This window comes from Bombina bombina, chromosome 4 (assembly GCF_027579735.1).
Source record: "Bombina bombina isolate aBomBom1 chromosome 4, aBomBom1.pri, whole genome shotgun sequence".
Taxonomy (NCBI): domain Eukaryota; kingdom Metazoa; phylum Chordata; class Amphibia; order Anura; family Bombinatoridae; genus Bombina; species Bombina bombina.
The window spans coordinates 593,579,798-593,592,385 of record NC_069502.1 but is presented as its reverse complement, the minus strand read 5'-3'; the positions used below and the strand labels follow the sequence as shown (position 1 = coordinate 593,592,385).

Below are 12,588 nucleotides of genomic sequence, written 5' to 3'. Positions count from 1 at the left end.
GAAGGGACCTTGAAGTAGAAGGTCCTGCCTCAGCGGCAGAGTCCATGGTGGAAAGGATGACATGTCCACCAGATCTGCATACCAAGTCCTGCGTGGCCACGCAGGAGCTATCAAAATCACCAAAGCTCTCTCCCGCTGATGTTGGCAATCAGCCGAGGGAGCAGAGGAAACGGTGGAAACACATAAGCCAGGCTGAAGGACCAGGGCGCTGCTAGAGCATCTATCAGCGCTGCCTGGGGATCCCTTGACCTGGACCCGTAACAAGGAAGTTTGGCGTTCTGACGAGTCGCCATGAGATCCAGTTCTGGTTTGCCTAATAGTTGAATCAGCTGGGCAAATACCTCCGGATGGAGCTCCCACTCCCCCGATGAAAAGTCTGCCGACTTAGAAAATCCGCCTCCCAGTTCTCTGCTCCTGGCATATGGATAGCTGAGAGATGGCAAGAGTGAACCTCTGCCCATAGAATTATCTTTGAAACCTCCAACATTGCCAGGGGGCTCCTTGTTCCCCCCTGATGGTTGATATAGGCTACAGTCGTGATGTTGTCTGACTGAAATCTGATGAACCTGACCGCAGCTAGCTGAGGCCAAGCCTGAAGAGCATTTAATATCGCTTTTAGTTCCAGAATGTTTATCGGGAGGAGTGCCTCCTCCTGAGTCCACGAGCCCTGAGCCTTCAGGGAGTTCCAGACTGCACCCCAGCCCAGAAGGCTGGCATCTGTCGTTACTATAGTCCAATCTGGCCTGCGGAAGCTCATCCCCTTGGACAGATGGACCCGAGATAGCCACCAGAGAAGAGAATCCCTGGTTTCTTGATCCAGATTGAGTAGAGGGGAAAATCTGTGTAATCCCCATTCCACTGACTGAGCATGCAAAATTGCAGCGGTCTGAGATGTAGGCGGGCAAACAATACTATGTCCATTGCCGCTACCATTAAACCGATTACTTCCATACACTGAGCCACTGAAGGACGAGAAGTGGAATAAAGAACACGGCAAGAGTCTAGAAGTTTTGACAATCTGGCCTTCGTTAGGTAAATCTTCATTTCTACCGAATCTATCAGAGTCCCTAGGAATTAAACTTTTGTTAGAGGTGATAGAGAACTCTTTCCTTCGTTCACCTTCCACCCATGGGACCTCAGAAATGCCAGAACAATGTCCGTGTGGGACCTGGTAATTTGAAAAGTCGACGCCTGTATCAGAATGTCGTCTAAGTAAGGGGCTACTGCTATACCCCGCAGCCTTAGGACCGCTAGAAGGGACCCTAGAACCTTTGTAAAGATTCTTGGTGCCGTGGCCAACCCGAAGGGAAGAGCCACAAACTGGTAGTGCCTGTCTAGAAAGGCAAACCTGAGAAACCGATGATGATCTTTGTGTATCGGGATGTGAAGATAAGCATCCTACGGTAGTCATATATTGACCCTCCTGGATGATAGGAAGGATGGTTTGAATAGTCTCCATCTTGAAGGATGGAACTCTGAGAAATTTGTTTAAGATCTTGAGATCTAAGATTGGTCTGAATGTTCCCTCTTTTTGGGAACTACAAACAGATTTGAATAGAAGCCCTGTCCCTGTTCCTCCTGCGGAACTGGGTGGATCACTCCCATAACTAGGAGGTCTTGAACACAATGTAAGAATGCCTCTCTCTTTATCTGGTTTGCAGATAAAAGTGAGAGATGAAATCTCCCTCTTGGGGGAGAGGTTTTGAATTCCAGAAGATAACCCTTGGACACAATTTCCAATGCCCAGGGATCCTGGACATCTCTTGCCCAAGCCTGAGCGAAGAGAAAGAGTCTGCCCCCTACTAGATCCATTTCCGGATCGGGTGCTGCTCCTTCATGCTGTCTTAGAGGCCGCAGCAGGCTTTTTGGCCTGTTTCCCCTTGTTCCAAGCTTGGTTAGGTCTCCAGACCGGCTTAGACTGGGCAAAAGTTCCCTCTTGTTTTGTGTTAGAGGAAGTTGAAGCTGCGCCACTCTTGAAGTTTCGAAAGGGCCGAAAACTAGACTGTTTGGTCCTTAATTTGTTGGACCTATCTTGAGGAAGGGCGTGACCTTTTCCTCCAGTGATGTCAGAAATGATCTCCTTCAGTCCAGGCCCGAATAGGGTCTGTCCTTTGAAGGGAATGTTGAGAAGTTTAGACTTTGAAGTCATGTCAGCTGACCAGGATTTAAGCCATAGCGCCCTATGCGCCTGAATAGCAAAACCTGAATTTTTAGCCGTTAGCTTGGTTAAATGAACAACGGCGTCAGAAACAAATGAATTTGCTAGCTTAAGAGCCTTAAGCTTGTCAATAATATCTTCCAACGGGGTTTCAACCTGTAGAGCCTCCTCTAGAGACTCAAACCAGAAAGCCACAGCAGCAGTGACTGGGGCAATGCATGCAAGAGGCTGGAAAATAAAACCTTGTTGAATAAAAATGTTCTTAAGGTAACCCTCTAATTTTTTATCCATTGGATCTAGAAAAGCACAACTGTCCTCGACAGGGATAGTGGTACGCTTAGCTAGAATAGAAACTGCTCCCTCCACCTTAGGGACCGTCTGCCATAAGTCCCGTGTAGCGGCATCTATAGGAAACCTCTTTTTAAAAACAGGAGGGGGAGAGAACGGTACACCTGGTGTATCCCATTCCTAAGTAATAATTTCAGAAAACCTTTTAGGGATTGGAAAAACATCAGTGTAAGTAGGTACTGCATAGTATTTATCCAATCTACATAATTTCTCTGGGACTACAATAGTGTCACAGTCATCCAGAGTTGCTAAGACCTCCCTGAGCAATACACAGAGGTGCTCAAGCTTAAATTTAAATGTAGACATATCAGAATCAGGTTGAAGTATCTTCCCTGAATCAGAAAAATCACCCACAGATTGAAGCTCCCCTGCTTCAGCTTCAGTACATTGTGAGGGTGTATCAGACATAGCCACTAAAGCGTCACAGAGCTCTGTATTTATTCTAGTCCCAGAGCTGTCTCGCTTTCCTTGCAATCCTGGCAGTTTAGATAATACCTCTGTAAGGGTATGATTCATAACTGCCGCCATGTCTTGCAAGGTATACGCAATGGGCGCGCTAGATGTACTTGGCGTCCCCATAGCGGGATTTATAGGTTCTGACATGTGGGGAGAGTTAGACGGCATAACTTCCTCCTTGTCAATTTCTTCTGGTGATAACATTTTTAAAAGCCAGAGTATGGTCTTTGTAATCTATAGTAAAATCAGTGCATTTGGTACACATTCTAAGAGGGGGTTCCACAATGGCTTCTAAACATAATGAACAATGAGTTTCCTCTAAGTCAGACAAGTTTAAATAGACTAGTAATGAGACCAGCAAGCTTGGAAAACACTTTAATAACTGTGAACAAGCAAAAAATAAAAACGGTACTGTGCCTTTAAGAGAAAAAAACAATCACAGAAACTGCAAAACAGTGAAAAAAACAGTAAATTTTACGACATTTTTACAGTGTGTATAATAGACTGAAATAGTATTGCACCCACTTGCAAATGGATGATTAACCCTTTAGTTTCAAAACCGGATCAAAAAAAACGATATAAACGTTTTTAAACAGTCACAACCAACTGCCACAGCTCTGCTGTGGCCCTACCTGCCCATACAATGACTTTGGCAGGCACAAAAACCCTTTAGAGAGGTCCTATATGTTCAGGGGACTCCTTCAGGGAAGCTGGATGTCTCAAGCTGCAAAAACTACTGCGCAATTTAGGCGCGAAAATAGGCCCCTCCCAACTTGTACTCACAGTGAGAGGGCCTTAAAAAACTATCCCTAGGCAAAATCTAGTCAGCCATGTGGAAAAACTGGGCCCCAGAATAAAGTTTTATCACCAATATGTAATAAACGTTTAAATACCTCAAACAAACGTTATATATATTCAGTAATGGGAGTAAATAACAAAAATATTACCCTTTACAGCAAGCATGATACCAGTCATTGTTAAATCACTGTAATCAGGCTTACCTTAAATAAATCCGGTATTGTCAGCATTTTCTAGCTTATCATCTCTCTAGAAAAATTTAAAACTGCACATACCTCAGAGCAGGAGACCCTGCACGCTATTCCCCCAGCTGAAGTTACCCATATCTTCAGTTATGTGTGAGAACAGCAGTGGATCTTAGTTACAAGCTGCTAAGATCATCAAAAACCACAGGCAGACTCTTCTTCAACTTTCTGCCTGAGGCTAAAATAGTACAACTCTGGTACCATTTGAAAATAATAAACTTTTGATTGAAGATAAACTACATTAATGCACCACATCTCTCTAGCTACTTCCCTTGTCGAGAGCTGCAAGAGAATGACTGGGAGGTGGCAGTTAGGGGAGGAGCTATATAGACAGCTCTGCTGTGGGTGATCCTCTTGCAGCTTCATGTTATGAATCCGTGGACTGGATACACCTTACAAGAGAAAACTCGATAGTTTATTAGAGTTTAAAATTGTAAAACAAGTACAGAAACAAGCAACGCATTTCTCGATCCTCGGGTCGTTTCATCAGGCTTATACTGGACACTAGTAACCCGCTCAATTATACATATAGGTGACCAATCACGGACCGCCATACGCACACGCCCCTCTCTCATCCAATTAGGATAATCCCATGTTAAACCTCGGCTGAGCCAATCGCTAGGGTTTTAGGAGTGGGGCGTGTGTCAGCAGTGCGAGCCGCGATAGGGAAACAGTTATTGAACTAACACTGATATAGATAGTATACTCGATTTGAGACATATTGGGTAAATAGAGATCTATAAAGTTAATTAAAAACACAATTAATATACATTGTAAAAAACATAAAAAAGCTGATATATATAATAAATATATCGCATCAGATAGGCAATCATAAAATCCAAGATAAAATACAATAATAATACATATTAAGGGTAAAGTAATTATCGAATGATGACGGATTCATGCATAAACAGAAATCAATCAAATATACAACACAATTGATAAAAGATAAAGTTGAAACATAATCTAATGTATACTAAATACATGTATACTAAATCAACTGACATAAGATTCATAATATGCTTAGAAGTTAAACAATCTATAAATCAATAGAAACAATAAAAAGAAATGTATGTAAAAAATATATATAAATGATGCCGGCATTTACATAAAGATGAGACATTAAATCAATTCATGTAATTGCAAAGAGGGCAAATGTATGATACTTCAAAGATAAGCACTTTGACTCGTATTGGAAGTGTATTAGACAACCACTAAACCATTGGTAGTGAATTAGACTAGTAGTAATATACTTGAACGAAATCTAGACGATACCTTGAATTAAAGAATTAGTAGGCTCAGACAGAGGAAGAAAATGTGGAGACTGCTAATTAAAAGCATCCAAATCCACACAAAGATTCCGACCATCAGGATGCATGCTCCTGAGTGTGTGAATCCAATATGTCTCCCTCTGTCTGAGTCTAAAAAAGCGATTGTACAGATGGGACTTGGGTATATATTCAATAGGAATTATAGAAAAACAGTTGGTATCACCATTATGTGCATTATTGCAATGTCTCGAGACACTATGTAGTCTATAATTGTTCTTCATATTTTGTTGGTGTTCGGACCATCTTGTGCTGAAACGCCTACAGGTGCGTCCAACGTATTGCACCCCACAAATACACGTAAGTAGGTAGACTACGTGATTTGATGCACAAGATACATGACCAATAATAGTGTAAAATATCTTGGTGACATTAGACTGAAAAATCTTTTGTTTGTCACCAATAAATTTACACATCTTGCATCTGGTTTTTCTACATTTAAATGAACCAGACTGTAATGGACAGATCGTGGGTTTAACATTAAGTGGCAATTTCTTATGTTTGACTACCTTACTTGGAGCTAGCAATGTTTTTAATGTGGGGGCCCTTCTATAAACTACTTTTGGTCTTTTCCCTATTAATTTGCCCAAGATAGGGTCCTTAAGCAGAATGTCCCAGTGCTTATAAATAATTTGTTTAATTAGTTTGTGATTTGAATTAAATTGGGTTATAAATAAGGGATCCTTATTCAAGTCATTAGTCATTGTTCTCGACTGTTTGGTCAGGATAGAAAAATAGTTGTCCCTATCATCAAGCTTAGCCCTTCTATAACCATATGTGCTGGATAGTTTTTTTCTTTAAAGCGTTCTTTGATGACCAAACTCTGGGACTCAAAATCGGACAGGGAACTACAGTTACTGCGAACCCTTCTAAACTGCCCGTAAGGTACATTCCGTTTCCAAGGGTAATGATGACAGCTTCTAAAGTCTAAATAACTGTTACAATCTACTGTCTTAAAGAAAGTAGTACTAGATACCCTGCCATTAGTAAAGCAGAGGTTTAAATCCAAATACACAATAGATTTATTGTTTATAGAGCTTGTGAAGGTCAGGCCTCTATCATTAGAGTTCAAATGGTCAACAAACAAATTGGCAGACAACTGGTCACCTCTCCAAATGAGAATAAGGTCATCAATATATCTGCCATAGATTACCAGGCTTGCCCCAAAGCACGAATTATAAATGTATTTTTGTTCGAATGATCCCATGAACAGATTCGCATAGCTTGGGGCAAACCTGGTACCCATGGCAGTTCCTCTAGTTTGGAGGTAAAATTCATCCTGAAACACAAAATAATTGTGTCTCAGGCTGAAAGATATAAGGTCAAGCAAAAATTGTCTCTGAGGTTCCGGTAAATAAAAGTCTCGTTCCAAATATTCAGAGACTGCCATAAGGCCAAGTTCATGGTGAATATTTGAATAGAGGGCCTGAACATCGCACATAATCCATATCATATAAGATGTAATGGAGAGTGGTTCCAACTTTTGGAGAAGGTCCATTGAGTCCCGAATATAAGACTCGAGACCCAAGACATATCTCTGTAAAAAATAATCAACATATGAGGAAACGTTGTCGGTCAGACTACCAATCCCTGCTATTATGGGCCGGCCTGGTGGACACGTGCGATTTTTATGCACCTTTGGAAGGTGATAATAAAACGCCTGATTAGGCTCATTGTGAATCAAATATTCTTTCTCTTTTTTTTAGAAGTATTCCCTTCTCAAAAGCAGACTCAACGATATCTTTAAGAATAGCTTTATATTTGGTAGTCGGATCTGAGTTAAGCTTAATATAGTATGCAGTATCATGTAATATTTTTCTAGCCTCTGATAAGTAGTCGTCTAAATCCTGGAGGACGACCCCCCCACCCTTATCGGCTTGCCATATAACCAGGGATTTATTATTTATTAACCCTACTAATGCTCTTTTTTTCATTAGGGAACAAGTTATCTTGGCCAATGTTTTTCTTTGAAATTTTATCAAAGTCGTCACTCACGAGTTGCCTGAATATTTCAATGTGTGAGTTATTCGTAAGCTGTGGTATAAAATTGGATTTGTTTTTAAAAGATGTATGAATATAACCATCACATAATTGATCAATCAGAGAATCTGGTTCGTATGTAGGGATTATTTGCTGTCTAAGTCTCCCTTCCATAGAGTCAGTTAGAATGGGCCTCATGGTGTTGTTTTTTAATGTTTTTTCAGCAAAGTATTTTTGCATCGATAATTTTTGTGTGAATTGATTTAAATCAACAAAAAGTGAAAAGACGTGTTTATTAGTGGGACTATAAGAAAGGCCCATTCCCAACACTCGTATCTCATCATTAGTTAGAGTATGTGATGATAGGTTGTAAATGCCTTTACTCAGGGTCTGTAATCGTGCCTCTTTGAGGGCTGTACCTCTTCCTTTGCCCCCTCGTTTCCGTGGGGTCTTTTGCCTTTTGGGGGGGCAGTGAGGGAGACCACAGGCTCTAGGTAACTGGTGATTGTTTTCTGTTTCCACGACGATTGTCTGGGGCCTGACTCTAAAAAATGTTGGGAAGAGTTATTAGTAGAAGACTCTCCTTGATTCCCATTATCACAATGGGAAGTCAAGTTGGAGTTAGAATGGTGATTATTATCAGCATAGTATGGGACAGAATCTTTATTTATCACAGGTCTATTGGGAGTATGTCGGTGGTTATGGAAAGAAACCTCTCTATTATGTAATAGGCCTTGATTTCTAGGGGAATAGTCCCTTTCATGACCAGATGTCTGATTCGAAGAAGGGTAATTAAAGTGTGTAGAATAAGCTTGTGTTTGGTGACAATTCTTATTGGCATTAGACCTAGTGCCATATGATTCATAATTTGGGGTATGTGGTTTAGAGTGATAGTGTTCACCTTTTGCATCCATTTGGTCATTAAAATTATAATGTTGTTTATGTGTTGGGTAAGTGGAGTTTGGGAGTTGTCTTCTATTGTAATATTCGTAGTGTCTAGGAAAATCTCGGTTGGGATCACTGTAGTGATGACCATTCTCTCTATAATGATATACATTGTGAGAATGATTTTTATTTTGATTTGTTGTAGTGTTCCTATTTTTATTCTTATTTTTTGAATAATTTACCACTGTCCATTCATTTGTTGAATCATTCGGAACACCTATTATAGGTGTCTCCGAGTGATTCACTCTCTGTTGGATATCCTGTTCTACCATTGCATGTAGAACAGGTGAATTTGATTTTTTTATCTTTATTTTTATTATAAGTATGTATTTGACCTTTCTGATAATCCTCATCATCTCTCATGAGTTTGCAATTTTTGTTCGCCATAAGTTCTTTATGAAAATTCTGTTTTTTCTAAAACCATACAATTTAGTTCGTCATACAATCTAGAGTTTTTAAATTTATCCAAACTATTCTGAACAGAGTCTATTTCTTTGGATGTCTGCTCGACCAATGCTTTCCTATGGGTGATTAATATCTTAATGAGAGTGGTGGAACAAACATCCAAAGCTTCTTCCCACAGGGTATTTGCTTTTTATCTAAATATTTTTGCAACATCTCGGCATCCAACCAATGCCTACATTCTATGTTAATTAAGTCCTCTAATTTTGCAAATAATGCATGGATAGATAGATTTTCTATACTATTTTCAGTATTAGCGGCAGTACAAATGGACCCAACATGTGATACTAACATCAACCTCTTATTGGTCCTTTCACTTACAGATAACATTTTGGTGGTTACTAGTCAAAGAATAATATAAAATATAGACAACTAATTTTAACAGTGCAATTCACTATAAGAAAATGTCATATATTAAAACAATATATTAATAGTGTAGGAAATTAATAACTATAATAAATGTGTGATGTAAAATTAGTGTACTTAATAATAAAAAAGGGGTGTCTAACCAGAAAAGACTGTCAGAACAGATCCAGCTGATAACTAGTGTAAATCTGCTCAGACTAGCCTGCTCTAATAGATAGTGTATATAGCGACTAATCAGTCGTAAAAAATTAATAAATATATGAATAGCACAAAAATCACGTGTTCAATTGTGATACCAGTGGTATAACAGTGATTGGATAATTTAGCCGTCGTTTATTCAGCTAAAAAATAAGTACCAGTGAAAATATATGTGAACTATCAATAATAGGATAGATAACACGCAAGTAATCACAAATAACCAGTGATTAGTTATCACTAGTAAGCAAAAGTTTGTGGCAATGACATAAATAAATAAAAGATGAAAGGTACAAATACTCTTAGTATGATATGTATGGAGCTTCGAAGACAAATTGCTGCGAACCTCACAGCCTTGGCTTAAACCATAGTAAGTGACAAAAATAGAGATATAAAGATCTCAAAATGAGGTGCGCAAAATGATCAGTAATAACAGTTCTAACAGTTCTGGATAGGCGGATGTTCTTGAAACAGAAAATCACTCATATGGGAAGTCAGCGCTCTTATATGTATAATTGAGCGGGTTACTAGTGTCCAGTATAAGCCTGATGAAACGACCCGAGGGTCGAGAAATGCGTTGCTTGTTTCTGTACTTGTTTTACAATTTTAAACTCTAATAAACTATCGAGTTTTCTGTCAACCCGCTCTTTGTTTGCTGATTCTGGTTGGTCCGCCGACTTGGTCACCTCTCTGCCGGGATTGGATATCTGTCTATCATACCGTTGAGACCGTTGATTGGGTCCTCCTGAGACAGCTCCCCCCATGACGTGGTCCCGTAGCTGCTGCCGATTGGACCTTGGACCCCACGTGCTTCTCCAGTGTGTTTGTCTGTCGGGCGACGAAAGGTCCCGTCCCGCCCTGTGAGGCATACGTTTATGCCGCTCCTCTTGTGAGTACCCCTATTTTGGGCTGTTTTCTATTCACCTCTATCCTCTGTATTTGGACGATACTGTCCCATAAGGCGCCTCTATTTTCTGTCTACACAGATTCCTCTCATATGGCTATATATGTATACTGAAGAAACATGCTTAGGGTTACTCCAATACATTTTTTTATTGCAAATAAGGAACATGCTTGATTCAGATCTAATATTTCTGTATCTGAGCATTGCAGTAAATAATGGTATATTTTATTTTAACTAAAAATGTAAATACTCATGTTTCAAGCATATGACTAATTACTGTTTTAGACCTAAGGTGACTAAAATCTCTTATAATAAAGCACTATTATTATATACTGCAACATTTTTTTTTAATCTAAAGTTTAAATTCTAAAAAAGTGAATACAAACGTACCTAACATTCAAAATACTCTTCTACTCCTATAAACAAAACACACCACAATATACTCCTATACACAAATTATATCAATTCATGAGAGTATTCAAAGTTACAAGATTGGTAGATTGCAGCCCACACCTGATTATACCACCCACACACACACAATCAGATAAGAAAAACTATTAGGCCAGACAAAAAGCACATATCTGTGAATGAGAGATACAACTGTGTAATAGACAGCCAGCCTCCTGGCTCTCTCCTAAAGAAGAAAACAGAGGGAAAAAATCATGTGTGAAGCAGAAGTGCATTTTACCTACCCGGTGTGTGCTAAAGACTGCAGTGACTGATGACCCGGTGCTCTGACAACGGCTGTAAAAGAGGCTGCTATTTCCTGTCTGGTCTTTCACAACACCCCTCCCCAGCCAGGGGTCACATAACCTTTTACTTGCAAAGGAGAGAGCTGAGAATGAATTTGCCGTGCACAAGGAAGCTGGAAGTCAGGTGCAGCTGATGTCAAATCCAGCACCTAACACTGCTTACTTCCTGCCCTAAATATAAAGCGCACTTTAAGCAGTGCTACTTGCTCCTGGCAGGCTAAACTAAATATTAGATTTTCTAATTTGGGGTGGGGGCACGCACAATTGCAACTCCTGTATGCTCTAAGTTGTCACAGCACACAAGCAAATTAAGGAGATCTCTGTGAGGTGGCACATAGAGGGTAAAGAATAATCAAGGGGGGCAAATGCCCCCCTTGTCCCCCTGTGGTGACACCTATGCAGTCATGGCAAGTTTTTTATTTTAAAGAATTTACTGAATGTACGGTTAAACTTAGATATCTATTATTTGAACTGTTACCAAACAGAAACCATTTTTTCTTTTAGTGAACGCACATTCTATGTTGTGTAAACATGCTTTGAATACATGCTTTGATTTTTGTTTCCTAGGGAAGGCACATTACCACTCGTCAGGACAGAGAGGGCCAGACCACTTTTTTAATAAAATATCCCCGGACACATGGATTGCAAGACTGGCAAGACAAAAAAAAAGGCTATTTCACATGGATCTGAAGAACCTTTTAACATCAGGACCTAAGTGCTATTGCATTGTTTGTTTGTTTTTATTATGTTTTATATTATACAATTCTAGTGTATCTAATGCTCATTTAATATAGTCAAGTCCCAAGGTACAAATGTTTTGGAATAGACTCTTCTTATGGTTTTCAAAAATATACAAATGTAACATAATACTGACCTTAAAGGAGGTTATGCTATTTAAAATCACTAAAAATATTCCAATTCATAATAATGATAAGCTGTGTATAAATATTCTATTACTGGCATGAAAACAAATGAGACAATGGATCACTATGAATCCAAAGATACCTTTATTAAAAAATAAAATTACATGAACAGCTATTCATAGAATAATTTTAGTCAAAAGGGAATGTACAGGGTAGATTGAAAATGTACATAGAAAATTTATGTCTCGTTATTAAAATATTATCAGATGTTCATTAAAAGCAACTCTGTTTTCCAGTTTGAAATAGGATCTATGTCTTAGAAACGAACTTAAAAGGGACATTAAACCCAAAAATTTTATTTCATGATTCAAGTAGAGAATACAATTTTAAACAACATTTCAATTTACTTCTATTATCTAATTTGCTTCATTTCTTTAGATATCCTTGTTGAAGAAATAACAACGCACATGGGTGAGCCAAACACACAAAGCGTCTCTGTGCAGCTACCAATCAAGAGCTACCGAGCCTATCTAGATATGCTTTTCAGCAAAATATATCAAGAGAATGAAGCAAATTAGAAAGTTGTTTAATATTTCATGCTCTTTCTAAATTGTGAAAGCAAAAAAAAAAAAAAGATTGGGTTTCATGTCCCTTTAAGGCGTGAGTAGAGATTTGATTTTGATACACCATGATATCCACTTGTAGGAAGGGGCATCTCCACTTGTAGGGACAGAGAGGGTCAGCCCACTTTGTTTATAAAATATCAACAGACCCATGGATTGTGAGAC

The 12,588-nt window shown here is 39.1% G+C and overlaps 1 long non-coding RNA gene across 1 annotated transcript in view; it reads left to right on the top strand.

The window, feature by feature from the left end:
• LOC128655499 (uncharacterized) overlaps nt 1–12,095 on the top strand; it is a 48,737-nt gene extending 36,642 nt beyond the window's left edge. The window contains exon 2 of the long non-coding RNA XR_008401826.1: nt 11,505–12,095. This is a non-coding gene — a long non-coding RNA (uncharacterized LOC128655499). The remainder of the gene's footprint in view (nt 1–11,504) is intronic.
• Nucleotides 12,096–12,588: the final 493 nt, after the last annotated feature.